Consider the following 16148-nt stretch of genomic DNA (forward strand, 5'->3'; position numbering starts at 1 on the left):
CCAGCGTTCACCAGAAGTCGATGGGACAACTTGCAGATAAATCCACGCAGGCGCAACACAACAAACTGCCGTTCCTGAAGTGGCACCCACCAGACCTAAAACGAACTCGACATTCGGAATGCAGATACCAACAGACACCAATCGACATTTATATTTTCTTTTTCATCTTATTGTACTAGATTTCAATAAACTTTACCTATTATTAAGGTTGCCGTGACGATTATGAATGTCAGGATTTTGAAACGGAAATCCGAAAGTGAGCCGGTTGTTCCTCCTGACATCCCGCCACTAGTTTCAGACGTCTGAAGGGATTCCTCAACTTAAAAAACAAACAAAAGCAAACACTTTGGCATAACGATTACATCATCAATGAATTAACGCTTTACCTTTCCATACACTAATGAATGAAAGCTTGTCCTGCAGGGCAAAACACACGACGGAAAGCTCAAGATAATCGATAGCAGGAATCCCACTTTCATAAGGTCAGTTACAAAAGACGGCGCAAAACTTATGAGGATATTGCCTAGTCGAGACAAAATATGACCCAATGAAATTCGTCAGATTTTCCTAGGCAAAAAGTTTACAATATGTTGACTTGCCAGTAAAATGCGTATCCGCAAAGGCTAGGTAGCCAGCTATTCCTACCCCCATGTACATAAAAGTGCACAAATCAATGGCTGTCGATATTACTCTATCCATTGCTTTTAGGGAAGGTTCTGGTATACTTCGAACACCTGCCTATGCATTTAAAAAGCTGATCATTAAATCTGGCATTCTCCTTGTCAATTTAAATATTTCCACTCACGTTTGGCATCATAAAGCCATGGAAAATATCGGTACGCATTGGAGTACACCCCCCATTTTCCATACTTCAATATTTGAAGACATTCCTTCGGTTAGGCCCTGGACACCAGCCTCAAAGAAGGACTGAAAAAAAAAAAAAAATCTGTCATAACTGCACTGTTATTTTGGTAGCATACTTCATGTAGAAGGATGCATAAAACATAATTAAGGGCAGGGAATCATGTACATGCTTTCAAAACCAATAACATGTACTACATAGCCACAGAAACTGTTGACACTACATCCAATGTTTCAATATCTCTCAAGAGGCACAGAGGTATATGATGAACATGCTATTTCCTGTGTATGATTAAGTTATATATTTTAGAACCTTATGGAAATAATATCACTGGCATCCAGTAGAGAGCTTACCTGCCATAAGAATAAGTATTCGTGCTGACTGCAAGGAGTAATTTACACCTATTTTGATTAATATTTCTGGACCGAGATCGCCAAGTACAACCAGATAGGCAATGCAGCAGCCCAGATAATGGCTATTTCCTCATTTCGCCCTTAGATTTTTATATGTTAAGGAAATGCTTAAATATTCGGCAGAGATAGGAGTTTCGGTTTGACAGTTTTTATTTTAATTATTGAAAAAATAGCCAAAAAGGTTGCGCTAAGCACTTGACTGACATACTAGTATCCTCCAGACCTGCCCCGATGGAGATCATATTGCTGTACTATATGATCCCCATCTCGCATCAGCTGATAGCTCTTACATCTCTATTCAGTTCTGCATTGGAATGGGGGCCAATGATTGGTGGACCAATCATTGTGGGTGCCATCATCATCATACCAACGCTTGACGTTTCGAGTTGTAATTGCTTACAGACTCTTGGTACTAGTTCCCAACATTGGGAGGGTACCATACCCAGTCATTGTTCAAGTGCCGCTACGTTAAAGATGTTCACGCAACTATTATATACCGTGAATGACGACCCCAAACCATGTTGATAACGCTAGCGGGCATTTTCCGTCTTAAACTAATTCTCATTTAAATTCAGTGAAACTATTGCACAATGTAATAAATGAACTGTATTCAGAAAATAGTGGTAAACAACATCCAAGGAAAGTATAAACAAAACAATTATTAATTATTATGTAGCACTCACGAATTAGGGCGTGGCATCACGCACCGTTAATGACATGCAAGAATACTCCATATCACCTTGCGGCCGATTTTGGCACTAGTGCATTCATGCATTGGCTTGGTGCTATTCTAGTTGTGAAGGGAAAGTAAGTTAAAGCTAATGTAGGTTTGTCATTATTTATTTTTTGCATTCATATCCAAACGTATAAGTAGCCCTGCATGCAGCTCATCGCGTCTGTTGGGCCATAATACTTTAACAATCACGGTTTCTAAATTTCCGCTTTGGAAAACAATGACCTTATGCCACATTCCCAGGACTTATCAAGTCTAGTTGATAATGGTTGTTCGTAATTACAATCCATTCAGTTGTCACCATGAATATTCCACAAAGGATTTTTTGAACGTTAGTTACCTTTTGGGTTATGCGTTAAAGATTGAGTCTACATGTTCAGGTATAATACATATGCATATGCATGCAAGTATATACATAAAATACATATGCAAACGTTGAATAATCAAAGAAGTTTGATGTTTCACGCTAGCGCTGTAGCGTACTGGCGCGCTAGTAATGGTTTCGATTCGCACACACATTTATTTCATATTTTAGATTACTCCAAAAGTATAAACTCTACGTAAAGACAAATTCCATTTTCATGTTCCTTGAGTAATTTTTAATCAGAATCATCTATAGTTATCTAGATTCAATGCTATTATTTTTTAATAGGAAAAAATTTTAAGCCCGACAATATAAGCGCGGGCTTATTTTTTAACCCAACTTTACCGTTTTTTACGTTTTATTAAAAAACTTTGAGTCCCACGAGAACACAATCCTCACAATCGTGATCTCCGTTCAATTCTGCATCGAAACCATGTATTTAAAGCGAAATCTAACATTTTGTCAAAATTGCTAAAAGAGAAGGCTATAGCCTTCTCACTTTTGTCAAAATCGGAAAAAATCGAAATCTCTCGGAATGCGATGAAAATCCCACAGTATAACCCTATTTTAACGCGGATTCAGAAAAAACCATTTGTTTTATTTTCAAGTAAGCCGTTTTTGAAATAATCGTAATTTAAAGATAAAGTCGGGCTTATTTTTTTAAACCCAACTTCCCCGTTTTTTACGTTTTATTAAAACACTATGAGTTCCACGAGAAAACAACCCTCATATTCGTGATGCCCGTTCAATTCTGCATCGAAACCACGTATTTAAAGCGAAATCTAAAATTTTGCCAAAATTGCAAAAGTGAGAAGGCCTTCTCGCTTTTCCACTTTTCCTCAAATCCTAGATTTCATTAAAAATACAGTATTCCGATGCGAAATTGATCGCTGATCGTTTTTATATCAGACTTCTATTTTTTGAATTAACCCGTAAAAAAAACAGAAAGTCGGGCTTATTTAGTCGGGCTTAAAATTTTTTTCGGTCAGTGTATAGACAATTAACTAGAAATATGACCGGTAGATGGCGATAGAAGTCAAACAGAAAAAAAAAACAATATTTTATATTTTTATTTGGGTAAAACGGATTGCCGTATTGCCATATGTTCTCTTGTTTTTGGTTAACGATATGGATGCAATTACATTCAATGAGCGATGCCTGGAAGATGACTACTACTACACATTAGGTTGCGATGATTCCTCCAGTGTAAGTTTCGGTCAGATTTGTGCTGTTTGTTCTTTTTTTTTAGTTCTTTATATTCACTTCATACATAAATAGGTTGACCAAATATTAACCTAATACAAACACAGAGTATTACGTTGTCATCCTGATAAGAATCCATATGACAAGTCCACTACTCAGTTTCAAAAACTTCAGGTAAATAGATTTTGCACATTAACCAAGTAATGTGATAGATACAGTTAATTTCTGGTCATTCCAACAGGAAGCTAAGGAGGTGCTCTGTGACCCAGAAAAGCGAAATGATTATGACAGATGGAAAACAAGTGGAATAACAATTTCACACAAGCAATGGATTGTCATAAATAAACGATCTACTGCCGTAAGTATTATATGTGCAACATCAGGATGTCTTTCTATGTAGGTTTAAAGTAAAATAGATTGAAATATTAAAATTAACACAGGTTCTCCACTGGGCCATACCAAAACATGAACAAAAAATGCTACAGGCAAGATAGAAACGTTCGTCAAACAAGGTAAATGCAAATTTTTCGTTCTGTACATTAATGCCATAAAGCATTTATTTTAGGACTTTGAATACCAGCAATCCTTGTAAGAATGGAATTTTGACATTAATTTCATTGCAGAAACAATATGGAATGTATTTGCAACAGGTATTTCTTGTGAAACGAAAAAAAACTTTTTTTTTATTGATTTCAGATTTGCTGATAAAATTATATTGTTCCCTTACAAAAAACTGTATGTGCAATTGCCAAGATTTCGTTCTCAATAATAAGCTAATATTTTTTAAACAGAAGATTCAGAAGGGTGAAATTGTTAAATGGTAATTATGGCCAACAGATATTGATTAATGCTTTTTAGTTTGTGGTTCCGAACTGAATGACAATTTCTATTTATACAATACTTTTACCTGCAACCTTTATATTTCGTTCACGTCTGGAAATGAGACGACCGAAACAAGGAGCCGAGGGCGTAAATGTCCCAAAGACTGTTCAAGAAAGTCACACACAAAAGGTAAACACTTGACAAACAATAATAATAATATAAGAAATGCGTTCATACGAAATCCAACCAAATTCCCTTAACGCAAACTTACAACACGAGAATAACCTTACATAAATCCAGAACAAAACCACACAAGAAATGTGAAGAGCACTTGTCAAATATAACCGTTCACGATCAAGCTACGCGAAAAAGAGAGGGATTGCCAGCTTAGACAGCTGACACTTCCGGCAAGCGCCATCTGGCGTTCATTACAACAACATTTAGAAAAGTATATAGATAATAATAGGATGCCATCTGGCGCTGGAAATCAAGACTACTGTTTTTCTAACTTATCAATAATAACAACATGAGCATTACAAGAAGAGGAAACACGTCACCTAGTGCTGAACTTTAGAACTACTTATTTCTATTTGGGACTAATCGTTACACGCCATCTCCTCCTCCCCCGGAGGTTTGAGATGTCGAAGCAATTGTATTTCTTTGAGTAGTGCTTAAGTCTAACTTAATTGGCCATAATGAAAAGAAAAATTGGAAAATCTTAATCGTTATCCCACACAAAAAAAAAACAAAAAAACAAGCAAAAAAAAAAAAAAACAAAACAAAAATCAGTACGATTGACACGAAACACCATTATTTTAAAGTACTATTCTGGTGTCATTTCTGTCAACAAGGTAAATAGGTTTCTTGTACATGTTTTCTGAAAACGTAATTGTGTTAATTATTTTTTTTTGTCTTTTAGTTCATTAAAGGGACATACTATGTCTGAACAAAGTAGATGTGAAGATACTAAGAGGAACGAGGAGTTAGGCAAGATAGGTACGTTGTTCGTCAACTAGGTAAATGCATGTTTTTTTTTATTTTTCAAAATGATTTGGCTAATATTCTATGAAAAAAGGCATGGTGTTTAGTAGGAAATCCATTTTGAAAAGATGGCAATGTCTTAACGATACAGCAACAGCGCCAAAGAATCTCTCATTTGCATCAGAACGTGGATCGCTACACTTTCAGTTGATCGTATTTGTTTCTGCTATACATCACCCATTTGGATTGAAGGACTCAGCGTCCAACCCGTTGGCAAGGTGTTTTTCACTTCTTTTAACACTAACTCTACTTGCTTAGGCGGAAAAAGCGTAGCTGGTAGCCTTTCTGTCGCCATTGTCGCTAGTCCAACGGCGAAATTGGTCACCGATTCGTCTATCCAAGCAAGGGATTTCTGAACGTGTCGAAAGACATTATCGATTTTCTCGGTGGCTGACGCTTGCCGCTCCATCTCTTGCTGAAAACTTCCAACTTGTTGGCTGACCTTCCATGCTTCGGCTTCGACGTGGCTAAAGGCGACCCGTAACTCTCCGATGGCTTTTGCTGCAGCCTGAGTTTCCCACAAGGTTTCATTAATTAGAGATGCGTGAACCTCCATGGCGTGCACAATTGACGTGGTTTCTGTGGATAATTTGTTTATTCTCTCGTTCACATGTTCTAGGTCTTCCTGCGTGGCTACTCCAAACAGCCAGTTTAGGATCTTTCCTCCGCCATCAGCTATTGCTCTCTTCCTTCTTGGATCCTTTATTCCAACGACCTCCTTCAACTCATTAAGTCGTAGATGGCTTTCACGCAGTTTTGCTATTTCTACCTGTGTGCGAACATTCAGCTGCCGCCGAAAACGTTCTTTGAATTTGTCTTCCAAGGCGTCGTTCCGGTAAATCAATGTACCCATTCGCACTTCTAATATAAACTGTAATTGTTTAATGACTTTTTCTAGAGTGTCGAAGGTGAAGTCGGAGACAACTATCCATTCTGAGTCTGAGAAGGCTACATCTTTTTCGGGTTTGAAGATTACTCCTTGGTAGGCCACGATCTCTTTTGCCGATATTTTCAACGGTGCGTTTAGTGTCAAAAACAAAAGGAAAAATGGTAGTGCTAGTATGAATTGCTTCCTCGGTATCCTTCCTCGAGCTGATCGTCTTAAACCAGTCCCATCCGGGGTTGCTGTTGGTATTCCTGGTTCCGGTACCGTCTCCTCTGCAGGCGGGGTCCCCACGCATGCATCACTTTCCTGATTCCGTTGACCATCGTCAGTTTCCGGGGTCGCTGACCCTTCTGGGGCGGCAGTTGGCGACGCCTCGTGTAAGTTAGATTGTGACGTTTCCGGGGATACATCCTTGCTGTCCGGCTTGGGGAGCGGTGGCGGAGTTCCAACGACATCAATGAATGATTTCATACGCTCGTCATGTACTATCTCTGTTTTGGGCGAGCGGCCTAGGCGTATTTCGTAGTTGCTTGGGGTGGTCTGGCGTACCACTTTATATGGACCATACCATCGATGCAAAAGTTTTTCCGACCTTCCTACCTTTCGAATAGGCTTGTACACCAGAACTTCGTCTCCAGGCAGGTAAGTGGGTGCTTCTCTCCTTCTTTTGTCATATTGTTCCTTTTGGTCACGATGTATAAGGGCTGCGCGCTCCTGCACTAACAATCGTGCCTGTTGGAGACGTTCGATTGCCCATTCGGTCGGATCCCTGTCCTTTGGCGACGCAGGGTTGGGATCCGCGCCCACCATAGCGTCGATGGGGAGAACGGCTTCTCTCCCATACACCAAGTAAAATGGCGTCTTTCCGGTGGTCTCTTGACGGCTGGTATTGTACGCGAACGTCACGTAGGGTAGTGACTCATCCCAGTCCCGATTATCTGAGCTGACATACATTGAAAGCATGTCAGACAGCGTGTGATTCAGCCGTTCCACCAAGCCGTTCGCTTGCGAACGATAGGCCGTTGTCATACGGTGGTTAGTCTCCATGGCCTTCACCACATGTTGGGTGAGTTCTGCGATGAAACAGCGGCCTCTATCCGTAGTTAGCTGGCGCGGGGCGCCATGACGTAACAACACACTTTTTACCAGGAAATCTGCCACTTCTTTGGCGTCGGCACTCGGAAGCGCTCTAGTTTCTGCCCATTTCGTAACATAATCTACTGCCACGACGATGTGTTTGTTCCCCATTTTTTATAGTGGGAACGGTCCCAGGATATCTATTCCCAATCTTTCAAACGGACGTTCTGTTTTTATTACTTCCATGTACCCGGCTGGCCGCTGGTACACTGACTTACGTGATTGGCATTCTCGACAACTGCGAACGAATCTACTAACGTCTTCGTCCATTTTCCACCAATAGTAACGAGCTCGCACTTTCGCTAGAGTGCGTCTCAATCCAGTCCAGCCGTGATGTCATGATGGCAAGCGCGCATAACCTCTTCTATGAATGTTTGGGTTACACACAGTTTTAGGAGTCGTCCATCATCGAGGATCTTCTCGCGGAATAACAGGCCATCTTGAATCCGATACTGCCCTCGGAGTTTTCCTCGTTTGATTGCAGTAAACACTTGATCCCATTCCTCTTGCTGGGCGCGTTGTAATTTCTCTTTATTGTCATGATCGATACTTAAGGCTGCCACTATGCAGGTTAGTGACACATCTGTTTCTGTGACAATGTTGACTGGATAACGCGATAACGTGTCCGCATCCGTATGCAGTCTACCGTTACGGTGTACAATCCTTAGTAAAAATTCTTGTAATTGCAGGCTCCAACGAGCCAAACGTCCGGCCAGATCCTTTTTACTTAACAGCCAACAAAGCGCGTGATGGTCAGTCACAACCACGGTCTCAATTCCCCAAATGTAGCTTCTAAATTTCTTCACCGCCCAGACCATCGCGAGGCATTCTTTTTCCGTGATGGAATAATTGTTCTCGCCTTTTGTCAAGAGGCGACTCGCGTAGGCGAGGGGTCTCTCCACGTTGTCGATGCGTTGTAACAACACCGCTCCAAGACCGTAATCGCACGCGTCAGGATGGATCTCGAAAGGTTTGGAAAAATCAGGATAGGCTAACGTAGCGGCTCTGATCAGCGCTTGTTTTAATAAATTGAAGCTTTCTTCTTGAGGTTCTTGCCATACAAAGCATGCCCCTTTTTTAAACATGTCTGTTAGAGGTTTAGCAGTATGCGCAAACTGCGCAATGAATCGCCTGTAGTACGAACAGAGTCCGATAAAGCTCCTAACACATTTTAGTCGGTCAGCGGGTTTATGAAAGGAACACGGCGACGGAAATTTTTCAATTGCCTTTAGTTTTTCTGGGTCTGGGCGTATGCCTTCCCCGCTGATTACGTGCCCTAAGGCTTTTACTTCCCGGGCTGCAAATTGGCACTTTACTAGTTTGATCTTTAATCCAGCTTTGTGTAAGGCACTCAGTACCTGCCGGAGTCGTATTAGATGTTCCCTGGTATCCCCCGCGTAGATGATGATATCGTCTAGGTAGACGAGGCAGATCGTCCATCGGAGCCCGGCTAGTACCAGGTCCATCATCCGTTGGAATGTTCCGGGAGCGGAAGCTAAACCAAACGGCATTACCAAAAATTGATAGAGCCCGTCGGGCGTGATAAATGCTGTTTTGGCTTTATCAGCTTCGTCCATAGGCACTTGCCAGTATCCGCTTTCTAAATCCATTGTCGAAAAAATGCAGGCGTTCCCCATCCTGGCTAGGGTTTCCTCAATCCGCGGTAGTGGGTAAACATCTTGCACAGAGACGACGTTTAGCTTCCGATAGTCCACGCAGAATCTCCAATTTCCATCTTTCTTTTTCACCAAGACAACTGGCGATGCCCAAGGGCTGGTGGAAGGCTCAATGACACCTTTTTCCAGCATCTCGTCGACCTGTCGCTGTACAATGGCTCGTTCTTTCCATGCGCTTTTGTACGGAGGTTGGTGAACTGGTGGTGTGTTACCCGTGTCGATTCGATGCTTGGCCACACGACAAACTCCCAGCTCACTATCGGCCAGCGCGAAGCATGAATGAAATTCTTCTAACAGGTCAATCAATCTCTCTGTTTCTGGGGGTGATAAGCTTTCGGCAATCCTAGCCCTGAATGTCTCCCTGGGAATAGGGGCGACGCTGGACGGAGAGAACTTTCCTCGACTGAGTGCCATTACGGCTAGATTCTCCTCGTCATCCTTTATTCCCATTTTATCTTCCTCATCTATTGTCACAACAACAGGTTCTATTTCTTCCATCTGTCCCAAAACGGTCCCCTCTCGGATATAGGCTCTCTGGTACGTTAAGTTCACAACAAACACTCGGTTTAGCGGGGATTCACTGGACACAAGTACCTTCCCAGTAGTAATGCCTTTGACTCGAGCTAACTTGTCCGAAGGCTCTACCATCCAAATGTTTTTCTCTTGTGCGGTAAGCTCTACTTCCACTAGAGCAAAGGTTCTCGGTGGCAGCATTCGTCCTATCTTGGCTACCAGCTTTGGAGGCGAGATTATCTGCTCGTTGATTACATTCACTGGCAATTCACCTAGAGATGCCACTGCCCCCGTCTTCTTGTACTGAACCACCAATCGCTCAAACTGGCTTAAAAAATCGTTCCCTAACAGTAGTTCTATTCCTTTCATTTCCAAGAGAATGATTTTTCCACTGGCCTTGTGGCCCCGATGTTCAATTTCCAACTGAATGGCACCAAGAGGTTGTGTACTTTGACCATTTACCATAATGATGACCGGTCCTTCCCATTCCACCAACGGTGCTTTTAGCTTTTCTTGCAGGCTTGGCGAAGCAACTGAAATTACGGCTCCAGTATCAATAACTGCCTTGACGGCCAATCCCTTACAGTTGACTTCTTCGAATATGAGGCGCGGAGAGTAGGTCAAATAGATCGGTACGTTTTCTCCTTTATCCTTTATGCCCTCTTCGACTTTACAATTCTCTTCCCCCTTTTCTCCGAGCGATTCCATCTCACAGCCAGCCCCTTTGTCTTCATTTTCAGCCTCCTTAAGCTCATCTTTCTTCTTCCCTTTTTCTTCGAGTGAAATCATTCCCACCGCCATTTGACCCTGATCACGGTCCGCGGGAGGTCTAGAAACCGTTCTAGGGCTACGACTTTCCCTACTATCGTCCCTATTATAACGCGAGCGTTCTCGACTTACGTTTCTCCTCCCATCTTGGCTTCCATCTCGTCTCGAGTTCTCACGTCCGCGTCGGTCCACATCACGTCCATCTGGTCTCCTTTCGTTCTCCCTTCCTTCCCGACTGGGTGTTGGTGATCGTGGCCTCGTATTACTCAAATCGGTCTCACAGTTACGAGCAATATGACCGGAGCGTCCGCATCGGTGGCAGATTGGCCTTCCGTCTGCTGTTCGGGAGGGTTTAGGTTTCTCCCCTCTCCCTCCCAGGCGTAGTTGTTTAGTGCCTCGTTCCAGCTCTTCTATCCGAGCTGCCATATCGCGTATTAAATTTTTTAACTCGTCATGCGACCCTTGGCGCGTGCCGTCTCGCTTTGCGTCGTACTCGTAGGCTTCTTGTTTCAACGGAGTTTGCCTTTCTTCGGAGTCAGCATACGTGACTCGCTTGGGTGGAATAGGATCCTTCGCTTGTCCCATAAAATTAACTGCCTGATTTGGTTTCTCTGAATCCTCATATGCCCTAGTATAAATCTTGAGTGCTTTCAAAAATTCATCTGTCGTCCGGGGCTGTTTAATGGTCATTTCTCGCTTCAAAGGCTGATTAAGCCCACGCAACAGATAATCTATTTTCTTCGCTTCAGGCATCCTTAGGTTCAACCTACGGCACTGATTTAGCACGTCGTAGAAATATCCTACGACCGTCTCCGAGGCCTCCTGTTTTCGGCTACGTAGCCTAGCTTTATGATAACGGTCGAAATCCTCCGATCGAAATGTATCTAAAAATCGGGTTCGTAGGCCCCTTATCCCGGGTTCGGCGTCATCCGGAGCAACATCATCCCAGACCACCTCCCCTAATTGACAAGCTAGCCAATCCTTTGCTGTACCTTCTAAGAATAAGCCAAAGTATTCCGCTTTCTCAGCGGGACCCCATCCATTGAAATTGGCGGTCCTCTCGAAACGTTCCATCCATTCAGCGGCATCGTCGTCTGGTCCTCCGCGGAAGACTGGTGCTTCACGATACTGCGATGGATGAGCCGGTGCACGCTGAACGGCTCCTCCTGCCTGTGCAGGTGCACGGGCGGGAGGTCCATCATTTCCTCTAAATTCAGCGCGCTGGGCCATTTCAAGCGTTGGTACTATCACGAGTGGTAAAGCTCCAGAAAAATCGTCTAACCCCTTATCACTTCCTTCCCTTGAGCACTCGTTAAAGATTCCTTGCTTTTCGGCTACCTCCTGTTGCTCCCTCGGATCAATACACGTTTGTTCTCCTACACCACTATCTCTCGATCTTGCTTCCTGAACGAGCTTCCGATACCTACAAGAGGAATTTGTCCTCGCGTTCGATTCTCCGATCGGGTTCAGTGATACGATTTCTCTTCTCGGAATGGTATGGCCGATCGCTTGGGCAGTCTGTGCCCCTACTTCTGTAACTCTCTTTAGAGATTCCGCCTGACTTCCGTCAAGACCAACGCTGCGTTGTCCTTCCCCGCTTATCGGGGACGCGGCTAACCCTCGTAAACGCCTGCTCTGCCTAGGCGGATCCGTACTCATCCACCGAGCTACGTCTCTCTCTCCCACCCAATGGTAGGCCTGTCGGGCTTTTACTACGCGCTTTCAACAACTTACTCGGACGGGTCTTCAACCTAACAGCGAATCAAGGAAATCGGCCAGGTCTGTGGTCCTGTACCACGGCAATTTAAGGCACTTTCTAGCCGGCTGGTCACACTTCCCAAGGACCCCTAAACAGCACCTGCCTCCAAGTTCCTTATTCAAAAACTCCCCAAGACCCGTGCGAAAAGAACAACAATTGCGCTTACCTTACTCAGCCTAACAGGTGGTACCCTGCATCTCCACCATGTCACGGACGGATCTTGTACCAAGATAGAGACGTCGTGCTTCAGATTAAAAGATAATGTGTATTTCACCAAAAGGATTAATAACACAACTGCAAACTAATTGCCCTAACCAATTAATCAAAAAGCCACACAGAAGTGCAATATCGCCCCTTTTATATCCGGCGACGAGGGTGGTGCTCCAATGGACGGCCATAATTGGGGCGGGATTTCCGTCCTAGCGCTGTTGTCGCTACTGCAGTGGCGAATCGGATATTGCCAACGTAACAATATTCATGAGCGTTTATTCGATCATTCTAAACTATGACATGTGTTTTCTTTTGTTGTTTCAAATATTTTAACCTGTCCATCGTCTGCCTAGATGAAGCTTTCTCATCGTAAACATTTTTTTTTTCAGAAAATGAGTCTTCTGGAAGAAGAACTTTTGCCACCGAACGATTTGACATCAAACAAATGAATGTATACTTGTGAGTATTGACCAAACAGATGTCGCGGTTCTTCATTAATCATCAGTCTCATATTTAATGTGTTCGAAAAAGAAAAACTTCAAATAGTTGGAAAAATGCCAACGTTAAAGACTGTATTGGATGGTGACGTGACGTGACGTGACGTGACGGCCATCATAACAGTTCCGACATTTGTGTCACATGGGGAAGAGAAACATTTTGACCCGTAATGATGCATCACTCGTGTCAATTGCACTAAAACCCTATAATCTTTTTTTTTTCTTAAAATCTTTTTAAACATACTGAATAGTAAAAAATGTCATTGAAAATATTATCCTCTATTTCTGCGGCTCGAAAAATCTTTTCTCGTCCTGCGAATGGTATTATTTTAAAATTAATTACACACCTGATTGTTACATTGAGTTAATTGTATTTTTTTTTCTGTATCACGATACGGCGATTTTTTTTCCTACTTCGTCTTACGCAATTATCTTCAGCTACACAATCATGGCAAATGACTGTCAATGGCATTAGCAACCCATGATTACTTTGTAATTTTTGTATTATTAATTATTAGGAAACATTTATACATCACACACATTTTATTACAACTGACACATTTACATAATTGACACCAGAAACATACACACACACATGACACCAATTACACTTTCTGCAACTATTGGGTATTAAACCCTAATATTCGGCATAGCTTGCCGATACTCAACCATTGAGCTATAGTCACATATAATTTCAGTCTCGTATACCTTGAGTCAACGCACGATCATTTTGTATAGTCAATGTTTTCTTCTTGCTATGCTATTTGCCAGTCTGATCAGCGACTGTATAACTATCATAGCTTATTTGTAAAGCGTCTGGCTGCGGGTATCAACATACTAAGGTTGAAACCCAGTTCGATGCTCAACCTTGGACTAAATTAACACATGAATTCTCTCTTCTATAGCTTGAGTCATAATATTATTCTATAGTCAATGTATCTCATCTCGATATGCTATTTGTTAGTCTCCTTTCTTATGGTGTAAATACCGCAGATTATACGTAGAAAGTCCGCTTTTGACTTCAGTAATTGCTCACACAGGAATAACACAGTTTTGCACACACAATCAGATCGGTTGAGCACCAAACTGATCTTGGTACTTTTATCTCGATTGTTTTCACCTGTTTCACTTCACGTTGAGGGGAAGCACACGTGCACTGTGGGAGCTTGTGGTAGTTCTCTCTATGGATTAATGCAACGGTTTATTTGTATCTGGACTGCTGGAACTGCCGATTGCACAACCGCCAGACTAATATTTGAAATTGCTAATTCTTCAATCGCGGCTGTTACATCATTATTGGATCCCAATTCTTCGTTTTTTTCTCCTGAAAATGAACGAAAACCAGTAAATAAAAGATCTATGTAGTAGATCAAATTGTCCTAATGATAGTATTGAATAAGAATAAAAAAGCGAGACGAAAAACACAACAACTTAAACGATAATCTGGGAATGAAATCCCAAACCGAATGCTGACCTATTGAAGCTAAGAGGATCATTGAAGGAATTATCACCAAGTCTGTTGAAGTTGTCCATCATGACTACTGCTGGCGATGACTGAGGCAACGGAAGGTCAAATTTGGCTTCGATTTCCCTTAAACTAGGCGGAATGATGACCTCAGCGTGAGTTTCCGAGTATTCTTCCTCTGCATAAATATTGGCAGCGGTGCCCAAAAGAAGAATAATCAATCCGCACACGAACAGTACCTAACGCACGGAGAATTCTTTAGTTATTGCGAGTGACAAAATTCTTCGAAGACCCACTTTGGCAATCCAGCGTTCACCAGAAGTCGATGGGGCAACTTGCAGATAAATCCACGCAGGCGCAACACAACAAACTGCCGTTCCTGAAGTGGCACCCACCAGACCTAAAACGAACTCGACATTCGGAATGCAGATACCAACAGACACCAATCGACATTTATATTTTCTTTTTCATCTTATTGTACTAGATTTCAATAAACTTTACCTATTATTAAGGTTGCCGTGACGATTATGAATGTCAGGATTTTGAAACGGAAATCCGAAAGTGAGCCGGTTGTTCCTCCTGACATCCCGCCACTAGTTTCAGACGTCTGAAGGGATTCCTCAACTTAAAAAACAAACAAAAGCAAACACTTTGGCATAACGATTACATCATCAATGAATTAACGCTTTACCTTTCCATACACTAATGAATGAAAGCTTGTCCTGCAGGGCAAAACACACGACGGAAAGCTCAAGATAATCGATAGCAGGAATCCCACTTTCATAAGGTCAGTTACAAAAGACGGCGCAAAACTTATGAGGATATTGCTTAGTCGAGACAAAATATGACCCAATGAAATTCGTCAGATTTTCCTAGGCAAAAAGTTTACAATATGTTGACTTGCCAGTAAAATGCGTATCCGCAAAGGCTATTCCTACCCATCCGGTAGCCAGCTATTCCTACCCCCATGTACATAAAAGTGCACAAATCAATGGCTGTCGATATTACTCGATCCATTGCTTTTAGGGAAGGTTCTGGTATACTTCGAACACCTGCCTATGCATTTAAAAAGCTGATCATTAAATCTGGCATTCTCCTTGTCAATTTAAATATTTCCACTCACGTTTGGCATCATAAAGCTATGGAAAATATCGGTACGCATTGGAGTACACCCCCCATTTTCCATACTTCAATATTTGAAGACATTCCTTCGGTTAGGCCCTGGACATCAGCCTCAAAGAAGGACTGAAAAAAAAATCTGTCATAACTGCACTGTTATTTTGGTAGCATACTTCATGTAGAAGGATGCATAAAACATAATTAAGGGCAGGGAATCATATACATGCTTTCAAAACCAATAACATGTACTACATAGCCACAGAAACTGTTGACACTACATCCAATGTTTCAATATCTCTCAAGAGGCACAGAGGTATATGATGAACATGCCATTTCCTGTGTATGATTAAGTTATATATTTTAGAACCTTATGGAAATAATATCACTGGCATCCAGTAGAGACCTTACCTGCCATAAGAATAAGTATTCGTGCTGACTGCAAGGAGTAATTTACACCTATTTTGATTAATATTTCTGGACCGAGATCGCCAAGTACAACCAGATAGGCAATGCAGCAGCCCAGATAATGGCTATTTCCTCATTTCGCCCTTAGATTTTTATATGTTAAGGAAATGCTTAAATATTCGGCAGAGATAGGAGTTTCGGTTTGACAGTTTTTATTTTAATTATTGAAAAAATAGGCAAAAAGGTTGCGCTAAGCACTTGACTGACATACTAGT

General features: G+C 42.1%; 2 pseudogenes; one reads left to right on the forward strand and one right to left on the reverse strand.

The window, feature by feature from the left end:
- Positions 1-3: 3 nt before the first annotated feature.
- Positions 4-3474, reverse strand: LOC130697185 (putative sodium-coupled neutral amino acid transporter 10; annotated as a pseudogene).
- Positions 3475-3500: 26 nt separating this feature from the next.
- Positions 3501-3903, forward strand: LOC130697184 (J domain-containing protein-like; annotated as a pseudogene).
- Positions 3904-16148: the final 12245 nt, after the last annotated feature.

This window comes from Daphnia carinata, unplaced genomic scaffold, assembly GCF_022539665.2.
Source record: "Daphnia carinata strain CSIRO-1 unplaced genomic scaffold, CSIRO_AGI_Dcar_HiC_V3 NW_026453038.1, whole genome shotgun sequence".
Classification (NCBI taxonomy): domain Eukaryota; kingdom Metazoa; phylum Arthropoda; class Branchiopoda; order Diplostraca; family Daphniidae; genus Daphnia; species Daphnia carinata.